The sequence below is a fragment of the Phoenix dactylifera genome, chromosome 14 (genome assembly GCF_009389715.1).
Source record: "Phoenix dactylifera cultivar Barhee BC4 chromosome 14, palm_55x_up_171113_PBpolish2nd_filt_p, whole genome shotgun sequence".
NCBI classification, from domain to species: Eukaryota; Viridiplantae; Streptophyta; class Magnoliopsida; order Arecales; family Arecaceae; genus Phoenix; species Phoenix dactylifera.
Genome location: NC_052405.1, coordinates 6,667,935 through 6,683,935, shown reverse-complemented (window position 1 = coordinate 6,683,935; position 16,001 = coordinate 6,667,935).

Genomic DNA, 16,001 nt, shown 5'->3' with positions numbered 1-16,001 from the left:
CCTTTTCCTGCGAACCAAACAAGCCCATAGCGACGAAACTAGGTGGAAGCTGCCCTTATAAGAAAAGGTCCGGTAGCTTTCTCGGAATCGAGACTCGAATCGTATATATTACTTTGATTCAATGCTTGCAGCTTCTCTCGTTTAGCTTTCTAGTAAGGATAGATTTGAGGAGGACTCCCCCTGGGACAAGCAAAGAATCCCTCCGCTACTCTTTTCGTCGCAAGGAGCCCAGAAGTTTCCAGGGTGTCGAGTGTAATGAATGATGCCCCGGAAGTCTTGCACGCTGATGACTTCTTGGTCAGTGCTTAAACCGTCTGACTCCTTGTCTCCTCCAAGCCCGACATCTTTTGGGATCAAATTCACGGCTCAACCATGGCACCAAAATGTTTAGCTCTGTTGGGGGGCGGGGGGGAATAAGATTTTTCTCTCTGTGACATAAATGCTCCTAAGAAGCTGTACAACCTCCGACCCCGGACAGCCGAAGTCGGCATCCGACCTCGGAACATCCGACCTCAAGACGACCAAGACAACCGACCTCGGGACCTCTAAGCTAAGAAAGACCCCGACGTTCGAGGTCTACTCTTGTCGACCGCCTACCACGGCCGTGCACCTCTGAGGTCCGGCCGAGGACCACGCCCTGACACCCTTCGGGCATTTATTGCGCATGGCCACTGTAACCCTCCGGCTTACTCAACAATAAATGCGGATCTCCGGCTTACTCCACAATAAATGCAGATCTCCGGCTTACTCAACAATAAATGCGGATCTCCGGCTTACTCCACAATAAATGCAGATCTCCGGCTTACTCCACAATAAATGCAGATCTCCGGCTTACTCCACAATAAATGCGGATCTCCGGCTTACTCCACAATAAATGCAGATCTCCGGCTTACTCAACAATAAATGCGGATCTCCGGCTTACTCCACAATAAATGCAGATCTCCGGCTTACTCCACAATAAATGCGGATCTCCGGCTTACTCCACAATAAATGCAGATCTCCGGCTTACTCCACAATAAATGCACATAGCTCCTGTCATCTACGGACTCCCAGCTCTCCACGGCAAGTAAGCCCAGCAGAGTCTAGTCGACTATGATAAGACTCTGGTCTCGGCCATACCTCCGACACCGATACAATAATTCGCCTGGTTGCACATAGCTCCTGTCATCTACGGACTCCCAGCTCTCCACGGCAAGTAAGCCCAGCAGAGTCTAGTCGACTATGATAAGACTCTGGTCTCGGCCATACCTCCGACACCGATACAATAATTCGCCTGGTTGCGCGCTAGTTCGGGTTGTACGACGCCCTCACCGCCGACATCAGTGCAATGATTCGCCTGACCAAGCGCCGACCAGAACGACATGCCGAGCCGTACTACGGCTTCGCCTCGCTACATCACAGGTAAACCGACCCCCGCATATAAAAGGGAGCCTTCGCCTCTCGGAGAAGGGGGGAGAGAAAAAACATTCATACACTCACTGTTTGTCTCCTTCTCCACACCATTTGCCCCCTCCCTGACTTGAGCGTCGGAGGGCCGGCGCCGGAAAACCCGGCCACCGGCTCGTGTGCAGGCACCCGAACGGAGGACACCACCAGCCAACGGATCGCCGCCCCGCTGCGAGGACCTGCTGCTCCTTCTCTCCGACCGCCCCGGACGGAGGACGCCGCCCGCCGACGGACCGCCGTCCCGCCGTGAGCATCCACCTCCCGCTCCCTCTCCTCGACCGAAGATTGCCCCCGGGTCCAATTTCCAGCAACAGTTGGCGCTAGAGGAAGGGCCCGAGTAGCAGTCATGAAGTTGAGAAGTAAGGGAGCCTCTAACGTCTCCCGGCGTCCCCCGCAAAGCCCTGGACACTCCGTCCAGAATTCCCCAACTCCGGCTGGCCCAGGTCCTCAGGTCCAGCTGGAACAGTTCAATGTCCTGGTACAGCAAGTCCAGGCCCTGGCCGCCGCCGTTCAGGGCCTGCGGCGCGTGGAAGCTTCACCGGCGCTTCCCCCGCAGGCCCAGGACCAGCCGGAGTGTCTCCCCAACGGCCCGGTTCTCCTCAGCCAAAATCTGCACGGCTCCTCCAGAGCCAACAACGGAGAACGAGCTCCCCCCCGTAGGGAGCTACCGGGAGAAGGTTTCGACCGGAGACCCCAACTTTCTGAGGCGGAGTCAGCCCCGGACCACCGTGGGCCGGTGCAAACCACAACGACAATCCCACAGGTGGGGGAGCTCGACCGAAAAGTTGAGCATCTGGAGCGCCAGATTGCGGCACTCCACGGCAAGAAGGCGAGACAGGAAGGAGACTTTGAGTTCACTACCAAGTCCCCCTTCTCCCGCCAAATTGAGGACGAGCCTGTTCCCGCGAGGTTCAAAATGCCTCAAGTGGAGCCCTACAGTGGAATCACCGACCCCCTCGACCACTTGGAGAGTTATCGGGCCCTCATGGCCCTACAAGGGTCCTCGGAGGCCATACTCTGCAAGGCCTTCCCAGCAACCCTTCGAGGGACCGCTCGGCTTTGGTTTTCTGGACTGAAGCCGAACACGGTATCCTCCTTTGAGCAGCTCGGCAGGCAGTTCGCCACCAACTTTGCAGCCAGCCGTCGTCAGCGACGGACGTCAGACTCCCTCCTGGACATCAAGCAGAAGGAGGGGGAGTCCCTCAAAGAGTACCTGGACCGCTTTACCGCCGCCACATGGGAGGTTCGCGAGCTAGACCAGTCGATAGCCATGTCGGCTCTGAAGACTGGGGTTCGCTCCTACCGGTTCCTCTTCTCCATCGAGAAGAGCTTCCCGGCCGACTTCACCGAAATGTTGGCCCGAGCCCGGAAGTACGCCAAGGCCGAGGAAGCAGTCGCCTCCAGGCGGGGAGCAATCGAGCCCACCTCTAAGAAGCAGAAGAAGCGCCGCGAGGAGCGCGGTCGACAAAGGAGCCGATCTCCCCGCAGAGAGAAAAATCTCCCCAGACTGAGGAGCCCGCCCCGCCAGCAGGGGCGGCCTCAGCAGAGGACACCTCCTCGTCCGAGGTCCCCACCGCGGCCCCGGATGTACCAGGCGAGGTACGAGAACTATACACCCGTCAATGCTCCCAGGGCCGAGATCCTGATGGAAATTGAGGGTCGGGACTTCTTCCGACCCCCGCCTCCTATGCGAGACACGGGATTTCCCCGAAATACCAGGAAGTATTGCCGCTTCCACCGAGACCGTGGGCACGACACGGAGGACTGCTTCCAACTCCGGGACGAGATAGAAGCGCTCATCCGACGGGGAGTACTCAACCGGTTCGTAAGGAACCGACCTGAGGAGAGAAGGCCGGCGGAGAATGTCGCACCAACCGAAAATCCAAGCGACAACAGGCCTATCGCCGGCACCATCAATATGATCGGGCGGGCCTCGGCAGGAGCGGCCGCCCAGGGAACACCCCCGAAGCGCCCACGTACTGATGAAGTCATCTCGTTCTCGGACGAGGACTTAGAAGGGGTCGAGACCCCTCACGATGACGCTGTGGTCATCTCAATGATTGTAAATAGGTTTGATGTAAAGCGTGTCCTAGTTGACAATGGAAGTTCAGCCAACATTTTGTACTACCATGCCTACCAGAAAATGGGATTGACAGAAGGACATCTCCGAAGAATCGATGCCCCGCTAGTCGGGTTTACCGGAGATGCGGTCCCGGTTGAAGGTGAGGCTAGCTTCCTTGTCACAATTGGCCTCGCCCCCCGGGAGAGCACTGTCAGAATGGACTTCTTGGTGGTCCGTCTGCCCTCGGTCTACAACGCCATCCTTGGGCGCCCAGGGTTAAACACCCTTCGAGCCGTGGTTTCAACTCGCCATTTGCTCATGCGGTTCCCCACCGGCCAAGGAGTAGGCGAGGTCCGCGGAGACCAACTGGTCGCCAAGCAATGCTACATGGCGGCCCACACAGTGAAGCAACCGGCTGAGGCGCCAGACCGCCTGACGCGCCCTTCACTCCCCATAGAAACCCTCGATGCGAGGGACACCCTCTGGAAGAAGCAAGTAGAGCCCGGTGAGCTCCTTATTCAAATCCCATTACGAGAAAGTTTTCCCGAGCTAACCGTGCAGGTCGGCTCCGGCCTCGACGCCCATGAGAGGGATCGCCTCGTCAGCTTCCTGCGGGACAATGCCGACGTCTTCGCCTGGTCCCCCGCGGACGTGCCAGGAATTGACCCTGAGGTCATGGTCCACCGACTTCAGGTGAGGCCAACCAGCAGGCCTGTAAAGCAGAAGAAAAGAGGCTCCGCCCCCGAGCGACAACGAGCTGCGGCCGAGGAGGTGGACAAACTCCTCGGAGCCGGCTTCATCCGGGAGGTCTCCTACCCGGACTGGCTCGCCAACATAGTCCTCGTAAAAAAGGCCAACGGAAAATGGCGTATGTGTGTGGACTACACCGACTTAAACAAGGCCTGCCCAAAAGACAGCTTTCCCCTCCCGAGCATCGACCAGCTCGTCGACTCCACCTCGGGACACCAACTGCTAACTTTTATGGATGCCTTTTCAGGATACAATCAAATCCGAATGGCACCAGAAGACGAGGAGAAGACGGCCTTCATCACCGACAAGGGCACCTACTGCTATAAGGTGATGCCCTTTGGCCTGAAGAACGCCGGGGCCACTTATCAGAGACTGGTCAGCCAGATTTTTAAAGACCAGATCGGCCGGAACATGGAAGTCTACGTGGACGACATGTTGGTGAAGAGCTGAGCGGCGGAACACCACGTAGCCGACCTCGACGAGACGTTCGCCAAGCTCAGAAAATATCAGATGAAACTCAATCCGGCGAAGTGCGCGTTTGGGGTCACCTCGGGCAAGTTCCTGGGTTTCATAGTGACCCAGCGCGGAATTGAGGCCAACCCAGAGAAGATCCAGGCACTGCAAGAGATGTCGCCCCCAAAGACAGTTAAGGAGGTGCAGCGGCTCGCGGGGCGGGTAGCCGCCCTGGGAAGGTTCGTCTCTCGGTCGGCCGAGCGTTGCCTCCCCTTCTTCAAGAGCCTCAAACGGCCGAAAGACTTCCGTTGGACAGAAGAATGCCAGCAGGCCTTTGAAGAGCTTCGGAGCCTTCTGGCCTCTCCCCCGCTGCTCACCAAGCCCCAGAAGGGCGAAACCCTTTACTTATACCTGGCCGTCTCCCCAGCCGCAGTGAGCTCAGTCCTTGTCCGGGAAGAGGACAAGCTCCAAAAGCCAGTCTATTACACCAGCCGGGTTCTCAGGGATGCCGAGACCCGATATTCTAAACTTGAGAAGACCATCTTCGCCCTCATCATCTCGGCTCGGAGACTCAGGCCTTACTTCCAAGCCCACACGATAGTTATATTGACCGACCAGCCCATGAAGCAAATATTGCAGAGGTCGGACCGTGCGGGGAGGATCGCCAAATGGGCGGTCGAGCTCGGGGAATTCGACCTCGAATATCGGCCCAGGCCGGCCATCAAAGCCCAGATACTCGCCGACTTCATCGTGGAATGCACCCTGCCGGACGACCTCGAGCCGCCATCTGGACCCGAGGAGGAGGCCCCGAGGCAGCCCTGGGTCCTGCACTCGGACGGGTCTTCGACCTCGGGGGGCAGCGGAGCTGGGCTCATCCTCACCAGCCCTAGCGGAGTGGTGGCCGAGCAAGCCTTGCGCCTCGAGTTCCCGGCCTCGAACAACGAGGCCGAATATGAGGCTCTCATCGCCGGGCTCAAGCTGGCGAAGGAGCTAAAAGTGGGAGACCTGACGGCCTTCAGTGACTCCCAGCTGGTGGTAAGCCAGATCCAAGGAGACTTTGAAGCTAAAGAGCCATCCATGCAAAAGTATCTCCAAAAGGTACGGGAACTTACGACCGCCCTAAATTCTTTCAATATTCAGTACATTCCCAGGGCGGAAAACTTCAGGGCGGACCAGCTATCCAAATTAGCAACTTCCCGCATGAGCGAGCTTCCCAAGGGAACAACGCTCGAGTACCTTCAAATCCCCAGCACGGAGGAACCGGAGCTCACTATGTGCATTAACTCCGAGCCAAGCTGGATCGACGGGCTCGTCCGCTATCTCCAGGATGGGACCCTACCTCATGAGGGAACGGAGGCTCGCCGAATCAAACGCCAAGCCCCCTGGTATGTTTTGTACGAGGATAGGCTCTATCGGCGATCATTTACCTCGCCCCTTCTCAGATGCCTCCGCCCCTCCGAGGCGGACTATGCTCTCCGAGAAGTCCATGAAGGGATCTGCGGGAGTCACCTGGGGGGTCGGGCACTAGCCCATAAAATCTTGCGACAAGGATATTACTGGCCCACACTCCAGAAGGACGCAACAGATTTCGTCCGCAAGTGCGATCGGTGCCAACGAAACGCCAGTATCCAGCGCCGACCTTCGGCTCTGCTGACCTCCATCATTGCCCCCTGGCCGTTTGCCCAATGGGGGATCGACATCCTGGGGCCCTTTCCCCTCGCCACCGGACAGAGAAAGTTCCTGGTCGTCTCCATCGACTATTTCACCAAATGGGTCGAGGCCGAACCTGTCGCCCGGATCACCGAGCAAAAAATGCGGGATTTCGTGTGGAAGTCTATAATCTGCCGATTCGGACTACCCCGTATCCTTATATCTGATAATGGTCGACAATTTGACAATGTTCATTTCAGGGAATTTTGCTCTGAACTCGGCATTGATCACCGTTTCACCTCGGTCGCTCACCCCCAGACAAACGGGGAGACTGAGGTAACTAACCGCACTATTTTGCAGGGGCTCAAGGCTAGGCTTGATCGGTCCAAAGGTCAATGGGTCGAGGACTTGTACAATGTCCTTTGGGCGTACCGGACCACGTTCCGACTGCCCACCGGAGAGACCCCCTTCAACCTAGCATACGGCACTGAGGCCGTCATCCCGTTGGAGATCGGCCTACCTTCTCCCAGAGTGGAGCATTATAACCCCGACACCAATTCTTCCCAGCTAAGGAGCAACTTGGACCTTGTTGAAGAGACGAGAGAGGTCGCCCGGGTTCGCATGGCGAGATACCAACAGCGAACGGCCCAATACTACAATTCCAGAGTCAAGCCCAAGCTCTTCAGAGCAGGGGATCTCGTCCTCAGGAGAGCCGAGGCTTCTCGACCTACCGAGCAAGGAAAACTGGCCCCAAACTGGGAAGGACCGTATCAAATCGCCCGGGTACAACGACCAGGGGCGTACAAATTGAAGACCCTGGAGGGGACTCTGATCCCACGAAGCTGGAACTCCGAGAATCTACGAATGTATTACCAATGAAACCCTAAGGGGTTCAAAACAATCAGGACAATGGACTCAGCTCCTTTTTTCTGCAAATATTTCCCTCACTTTGATAACTGTAATCCTCTTCTAATATTGGGTCGTCTGTGATCCTCAGATTCCCCGGCCAAAATCGGGATACCTCGAGGCTTGACCGTAGAGTCCCAAACTCCCTCGGCCTCGGGAAGAATCGCAAGACGATGGAACGTCGAATGGAGCAAGATTCCTCGACTAAGGTCGGGATGCCCCGAGGGTCGACCGTAGAGAACCAGACTCCCTCGACCTCGGGAAGGCGCCGCGAGGGGTGGAAAGGGTGGCTCCACCTGGGGCGCCACAAAGTGGACCCCCAGGAGCGGTCGACGATCCCCGATCCCCGAAGCGAGCGATCCCTCGACTAAGGTCGAGATGCCCCGAGTGTCGACAGTGCGTACCCAGACCCCTCGACACTTCGGGAAGACGGGGTAGTACCTTCGCGGCCCCCCCGTGGCGCTCATCACCAACAACGGGGTAGTACCTTCGCGGCCCCCCGTAGCGCCTCCTCGACTAAGGTCGGGATGCCCCGAGGGTCGACCGTAGAGAACCAGACTCCCTCGACCTCGGGAAGCGTCGCAGGTCGACAGTGCGTACCCAGACCCCTCGACCTGACGAACGATTCCTCGACCAAGGTCGGGATGCCCCGAGGGTCGACCGTAGAGAACCAGACTCCCTCGACCTCGGGAAGGCGCCGCGAGGGGTGGAAAGGGTGGCTCCACCTGGGGCGCCACGAAGTGGACCCCCAGGAGCGGTCGACGATCCCCGATCCCCGAAGCGAGCGATCCCTCGACTAAGGTCGAGATGCCCCGAGTGTCGACAGTGCGTGCCCAGACCCCTCGACACTTCGGGAAGACGGGGTAGTACCTTCGCGGCCCCCCGTAGTGCCTCCTCGACTAGGGTCGGGATGCCCCGAGGATCGACTGTAGAGAACCAGACTCCCTCGACTTCGGGAAGCATCGCAGGTCGGTAGAGCGTGCCCAGACCCGCCAACCTGACGTATGATCCCTCGACTGAGGTCGGGATGCCCCGAGGGTCGACTGTAGAGAACCAGACTCCCTCGACCTCGGGAGGTACCACAGGTCGGCAAAGCATCCACAGACCCGCCGACCTGACGCAAGATTCCTCGACCAAGATTGAGGTGCCCTGAGGTCCGACCATAGGGCCTGAGGCTCCCTCGACCTCGTGGAAAACTACGACTCAATAAAGACTTCCCAATTCCTCCCAACCTCGGTGGGTGCCGTCGGGTCTGTGAGAAGCCCGAGCCCCCTTTAAAGTCAAAAACGACTCCGGAGGTCGATGAGGAAGGAAAGCAACCTACTCCAACATGCGAAGCATAACTCTGAGAATGAAAAGGTACATCCAACTGGACGCCCTCCTTGTCAAATTTTATTTACATATTGCTGAGCGGAATCTTAATGTTGGGGCCTTATCTCGCCCCAAAGCCGGGTCTCTCTGACGGGTCGGCTTAGGGCCGACCTCCTAACTACATTATGCAAGCACCGTTCGTCAAGTCTCCGAAACTTGTACAGAGGGTTTCATAAATTAGTGTCCGACTCGGCTCTCCGACACAAACTCCTACGAGAAAGTGGTCCCGGCCACGAATGTACCAGCCAAACACGGGTACCGAGGCAATCTCTGGAAATCCCGGCCTTGCTCACCGAAGCCTCGGCAGAGTCCGAGAACGATAACTACGAAAACCTTCGACAAATGACCTGCTTATTAGCCCGCGCCCTCTTTGAGGGGTTCGGAGTTGAGTTCGAGAACCCGGCAAAACTCCCCAAATAGCGGCACGAATGGACCTATTCCGGTTCCGCTTGAAGAGCTAAGGCCCGACCTCGGTGCCTTAAGATTTTCCTAAAAACCAAACATGGCAGCTCCCACGACTCTAAGATCCGAGTTATAGAACTTAGAGAAATTTTCTAGAAACGTGAGCTCGGAGCTCCCTTTGGTCGGGACGACTGGAATCTGAGAAAGCTAAGGTATAGCCAGGGAAAGGGGCAGCCCCGTTAAGCAGCCCAAAGATTAAAATACGAAGTTAGAGATCGACGAGGTGGTTAGCTAAGGTTCTAACCTCATTCACGACAACAGAGGGAAAGATGAACACAGAATGACAAAAACACTTTTTCATTAACAAAGGGCCGGAAGGCCAATTACAAAATCGGAGGTCGGCCGCTCAAGGGCCGACCCCGGATACAATGAAAAAGAAAAGGAAAATACGCTAAGTCCTAAGCGGCGGGAGCCACGTCCGGGGGGTCGTCCGGCACATTGATAACCTCATGATCTTCCTCCGGAGCAGGCTCGGGGTCGGGAGCAGGAGCTTCGGGCACCACCTCCGGGACAACGTCGGTCTCGGCCACCGGAGCCGCCTCCGTAACAACGTCCGCCTCGGCTACCCCCGTCGAAGGCTCGGCGGGGTCCTCCTCGTATATTCCCGCCTCGGACGTCAAGATGACGGGAAGGGGTTGCACGTCGGACCCCCAGCCCCGGTCCTCCCTCGGACGGACCGTCGAGAAGTCGTATTGAGGGCAGTACCGGCGTACCTGCTCCCGGAAGTTCTCGAAGCCTCGAAGGAAACCGTCGACTGTCTCCTCCTCCAACATGTCGCGGAACTCTTGCGACTCTTTGAAGAGCTCCACGGCGTGCTCGGCTCGTTCGAGAGCCCTCCTCTCCCGGGCCTCAAGTTGCTCGAGTCGGAGGCGAAAGGCCCTCTCCTCATACTCGAGGGCCGCGACCCTGGCCTGGACCTCCCCCAAGCGCGCCTCCGTGCCGCGCATGGTTGCCTTGGTCATGGCATGAGCCGCCTTCTCCTCCTCAAGCGCCCCCACTACGGCAAGGCGCTCGGCCTCGGCGGCCGCCCACCGAGCCTCGGCCGCGGCCGACGCCGCTTCTAGCTCGGCGATTCTTTTCCTGGCCGGCTCCAGCTGCTGGCCGAGCTGCCGAACTTCTTTCCGATACCCGTGGGCGAGGAACGCCATGGTATCGAGCTCGAGAATATGCTGAAAAAAAAAAAAAAAAAAAAGAGAAGAAGTGAGGGTACTGTGAGTTGAAAGGCACGTATGCACGCTAATAACTCAGGAAAATTAAGAAGGGAACTTACCCGGGCGGTGCTGCAGTAAGCACTGCCGGCGACCTCTTCCAGCGAAATACCCCGGAACACGGCCCGGTCCGCTGGAAGCACTGCACGCCGCAACATGGAGCGTGCGACCTCGGCGTCTTGAAAGGCCGAGCTCCCCTCAGGAATAGAAGAGTCCGGCTCAACCGACTCTTCTCGGAAGGCCCGGGAAGAGCTCGGCACGATCGAACCCGAGGTCCCGGAGCCGCTCGCCTCGGGGCCTCGGGTAGGTCCGGATCCTGGCTGCTGCGGCCGAGCCACGGACGACTCCCCCCGCTGGGCAAGGAAGGGCCGACGGGCCCGCACCGCTAACCACCCGCTCCTGCCTCGGGTCGGCTGCAGGGGCCCCCGCCCCGGGGCCACTCGTCCCGGCCGATGAGGAAGCACCATCTGTCCTTGCCCTCCTCCGAGGCTGGGGATTAGCCCCCTCGGCCTCGGCCTCCCGCCTCCTCAGGCGGGAAAAAAGCGATATGTTACTGGTCGGCATACGGGGAATATCTGAAATCAAAAATTTTGCTAAGTGTCAGGCCAGTGGCAGTAAAAGCGAAAAACAAAGAAAAAAAAAAAAACGTAGCCACCCTTACCCTCGGGGCGCGCCGAGCTCAGACCCACGCTCGCCAGGGCGTCCTCCCGCAAGAGCTCGGTCAGGTCGTTGCCCCTCCCGAGGGCTCGCACGGAGTCTAGGGTCCTCAGCTCCCTCCCCGTGGGCTCGGAGAGTTTGTTGAGGGCCTTCAGCCGAGGGTGACCCCACCTCGGCTCAAACCCCCAAGGCGCCTCGGACGCCAGGAAGAAAAACTTCAGCTTCCAATCGTGAATCGAGGTAGGGGCGCCCCGGAAGAGTGACATACCGCCCCGAAAGGCGAAATATAGCCACCCTGCGTCCGCCGGATTCTTCTTTAACAGAAAACACCGGCGGAAAAGGCCTACCGTGATCGGAATCCCGTGCCCGAGGCACAGGGACAAAAACCCGATTATGGTCCTCCATGAGTTCGGAGCCAACTGCGCCGGGACGAGCTGGTACTCGGCCAGCAAGCTGCTCACGAACTCATGGGTAGGGAAACGCAGACCCGCCCAAAGTGTCTCGCGGTAAACCGCGATCCGACCTGGGGGCGGCTGCGTCACCCTGTCTTCCGGCCCTGCGGTTTCAAGACGAAACCCGGGCTGGAAGAAGAAACGTGAGCGGATTATCTCCACCTCCTCCCCTGACAAACTCGACCCAACTTCTTCGGGACCGGGACCCATTCTCACAGAAGAGTGGAATAAAAGTTAAGAACAGGAAACGGAAGTTGACGAGGAGAAGAAAAGAGGAAACCCTAGTGAAAGCAGGAAGAAAACCTACTGGACATTGCCGGAAATCGCTCCGGGCACCGCCGGCAAAATTCGGTTGAGGGAGAAAGCAAGGTGAAAAGACAACGGAAATGAGAGGCAGCCAAATAAAACCTTTAGGGCAGACTCGTGGGGTTTATATAGACCCCCCTGACGGCCCAGATCGATGGGGTCGGTTCCTATCCCCCGATCGGCCTGCGCCACGTGGCGACCTCGGAGGCCGAGGCACCATATTCACTCCGGTTTAATAAATCGAGTACGAAATCAAAGGGTCGTCCCATCGGATCTCGGGACCTCATTATGGGTCCACAGAATCGAATCGCCTTGAAGGACGAGCGGACGGCGCCCCCGCTCCCCCCATTTAATAAGATCGGGGACACCTGGAGCCCCGATGTGGCCTCCGCCTCTTCGGAATTATGGTCCGGTAACACGAAATCGGAAGCGTCCGACCTTGCGTCACGCCGCGTGTCCGTTTGGGACCCCGCAACGGCACACTCATTAATCTGCCTCGACGAACCCGAGGATCCCCTACATTAATCCGCCGTAAAACAATCCCGGCGATTCAAGGGACGCCACCCCCGCTTCTAGAAACGTAATGATACGGGCTTTGTCATAAGTCCACTGAATAAAGCGACCTCGAGACGCCAAAGGGCGCGGATGTCACCACAAAAGCTCCGAAAAGCGCAAGGGGGCGGACGAGACTCGTCCCCCCAACTTCGGTGACAGACTTTACTTCCCACGTCCGAGCCCACAAGCCGCTCGCACTCGGAAGTCGGGGGGTAGTGTTGGGGGGGGAATAAGATTTTTCTCTCTGTGACATAAATGCTCCTAAGAAGCTGTACAACCTCCGACCCCGGACAGCCGAAGTCGGCATCCGACCTCGGAACATCCGACCTCAAGACGACCAAGACAACCGACCTCGGGACCTCTAAGCTAAGAAAGACCCCGACGTTCGAGGTCTACTCTTGTCGACCGCCTACCACGGCCGTGCACCTCTGAGGTCCGGCCGAGGACCACGCCCTGACACCCTTCGGGCATTTATTGCGCATGGCCACTGTAATCCTCCGGCTTACTCAACAATAAATGCGGATCTCCGGCTTACTCCACAATAAATGCAGATCTCCGGCTTACTCCACAATAAATGCGGATCTCCGGCTTACTCCACAATAAATGCAGATCTCCGGCTTACTCCACAATAAATGCAGATCTCCGGCTTACTCCACAATAAATGCAGATCTCCGGCTTACTCCACAATAAATGCACATAGCTCCTGTCATCTACGGACTCCCAGCTCTCCACGGCAAGTAAGCCCAGCAGAGTCTAGTCGACTATGATAAGACTCTGGTCTCGGCCATACCTCCGACACCGATACAATAATTCGCCTGGTTGCACATAGCTCCTGTCATCTACGGACTCCCAGCTCTCCACGGCAAGTAAGCCCAGCAGAGTCTAGTCGACTATGATAAGACTCTGGTCTCGGCCATACCTCCGACACCGATACAATAATTCGCCTGGTTGCGCGCTAGTTCGGGTTGTACGACGCCCTCACCGCCGACATCAGTGCAATGATTCGCCTGACCAAGCGCCGACCAGAACGACATGCCGAGCCGTACTACGGCTTCGCCCCGCTACATCACAGGTAAACCGACCCCCGCATATAAAAGGGAGCCTTCGCCTCTCGGAGAAGGGGGGAGAGAAAAAACATTCATACACTCACTGTTTGTCTCCTTCTCCACACCATTTGCCCCCTCCCTGACTTGAGCGTCGGAGGGCCGGCGCCGGAAAACCCGGCCACCGGCTCGTGTGCAGGCACCCGAACGGAGGACACCACCAGCCAACGGATCGCCGCCCCGCTGCGAGGACCTGCTGCTCCTTCTCTCCGACCGCCCCGGACGGAGGACGCCGCCCGCCGACGGACCGCCGTCCCGCCGTGAGCATCCACCTCCCGCTCTCTCTCCTCGACCGAAGATTGCCCCCGGGTCCAATTTCCAGCAACAAGCTCCATTGCCACATGCCATGAACCGGTGGCCTCCCTCGCCTCGGAAATTTTTTTTGCTCTATTTATTATTTTTTTCTGAAAAGTTGATCTCTAGATATCTAATGTCTGAAAAAGTGATTTTTACATATTTAGTTAGTATATTTTAAAATAGCTTATATTTGGCCGAGCATCTTTTTTTTAAAAAAATTATATAAAATATTTATTATATTCTTAATAAAAAAATTATCCTACTCTATCGAAAAGCGGGCCTTTTTTTAAAAGTAATAATTTGAGAACTCGATGAGGTATTCCTGTTAGGGATTCTTGGTAAAAATATAAGGAGTTATGAAAATAAAAATTGAAAGAAAATGATGAGGGAGTAAAGAATAAGGATTTGTGAAATGGATGGGGTATATGAGTGAAAAATATTTGATCAAAAATATAAAAAGTTATGAAAACAAAAAGTTGAAGGTGCAGAATGTAAATAGAAATCGACATGTGCAAGTGATTCTTGTTCAAAATATAAGGAGTTATGACAATGAAAATCTTTAGGAAATAATAAGGTTAAAAAGAATAATAATTTGAGAAGTGAATGAGGTATATACAGAAATAAAAAATGACAAGAAATGATGAGAGAGAAAATAATAGTAAATTGAGAAGTGAGGTTTATTAGGGATTCTTCTTCAAAAATATAAAAAATTCTGAAAATATATAAATATAAAGGGAAAAAGAGTAATTATTTAAGAAGAGAATGTGGTATATGTAAAAATAAAAATTGATAGATAAAAAATGTAAATAAAAGCTAATATGTGCAAGAAAATCTTGTTAAAAAATATAAGGGGTTATGAAATAAAAATTTAGGAAATGATGCGGAGGAGAATCTTGTTCATACCTCATTCATTTATTCAAAATATAAAGATTTATGAAAATATATGAAAAAGATGAAAAATGATATTTTGAAAACAAGGTATTTATGAAAATAAATATGAAGAGGAAATTATGAGGGAAGATATAAGAATAGTAATCGAGAAGCGAACGAGGTATGCGCAAGAGATTCTTGTTTAAAAATATAAGAAGTTATGTGAATAAATTTTTTTAGGAAATGATGAGGGAAAAGATAATAATAATTTGCAAAGTGGACAAGGTATATCGACAAGGGATTGCAGTTCTAGAATATAAAAAACTGTGGAAATAAAAACTAATAGTAATTTGTAGATGATTCTTGTTCAAAAATATAAAGGGTTACGGTAATAAAAAATTTTAGGTGGAAAGTGTGATTGGCGGGATTCGAACCTACGGGCAAAACCCACGTGATTTCAAGTCATGCCTGATAACCACTCCGCTTGACCAATTTGCGGGTTTTCATCATCATCTTCTTTCTACAAATAGCATATTGGCACAAAGATAATAAGCTAGGCAAGATATTGATTTTGGTAAAATAATTCTACAATCACATCTAACAAATTCTAAAAATGTCCAAATTCAATCTTTCACTCGCCTATATGACCTTGGTCGGGTGCCACCTCGTTTAGTCAACCTCTATTTCTTATGCACATAAATGGCCTAATATAAGTAGAGAAGAAAAAATGACAAATTAAAAATGGATGAAAATCAACCTAGACCTAGTGCTAGACTCCAATAACTCAATCCTACTCAACTCCTAACTCGAGTTTCTCAACCTAAACCTAGCTTGATCTTAGTTTTAAAAATCTAGTTGGGTCAATTCAAATTAGGTTGAGTTGGATCTACTGGATCAATTTAGCCAGGTCATATACAAATGCACCCATGCCATATAAATAATATCTAAAATAAAAGAAAAAACTAAGGATGGTAACACATGAGTATATTTTTGTAACAACCCAGAACCTCGTCTAAAATGGCTAGCCGGAAGGTACTAATTAGGTTCCTTGATCCTATATAAATACCCAAGATCTATCCAGCGAAGAACCGATGTGGGACTAAATACACGCCCGCACGGATCCTCACATACTCCCCTCGTTCAAGCCCTGACGTCCTCGTCAGGCTAAGGGTTCAAATCCATTCAAATCTAATCACAAACACCACGATCGGCTCATGGTTAGCCCCAATGGATCCGTGCTGCAGTGTCCCTTAGTCCACATACATTATGAGCCGGGTCCACTCTAATACCATTTGTAACAACCCAGGATCTCACCCAAAATGGCTAGCCGGAAGTTATTATTTGGGTTCCTTTATCCTGTATAAGTACCCAAGATCTACCCAGCGAATAACCGATGTGGGACTAAACACACGCCCGCACGGGTCCTCACATACTCCCCTCGTTCAAGCCCTGA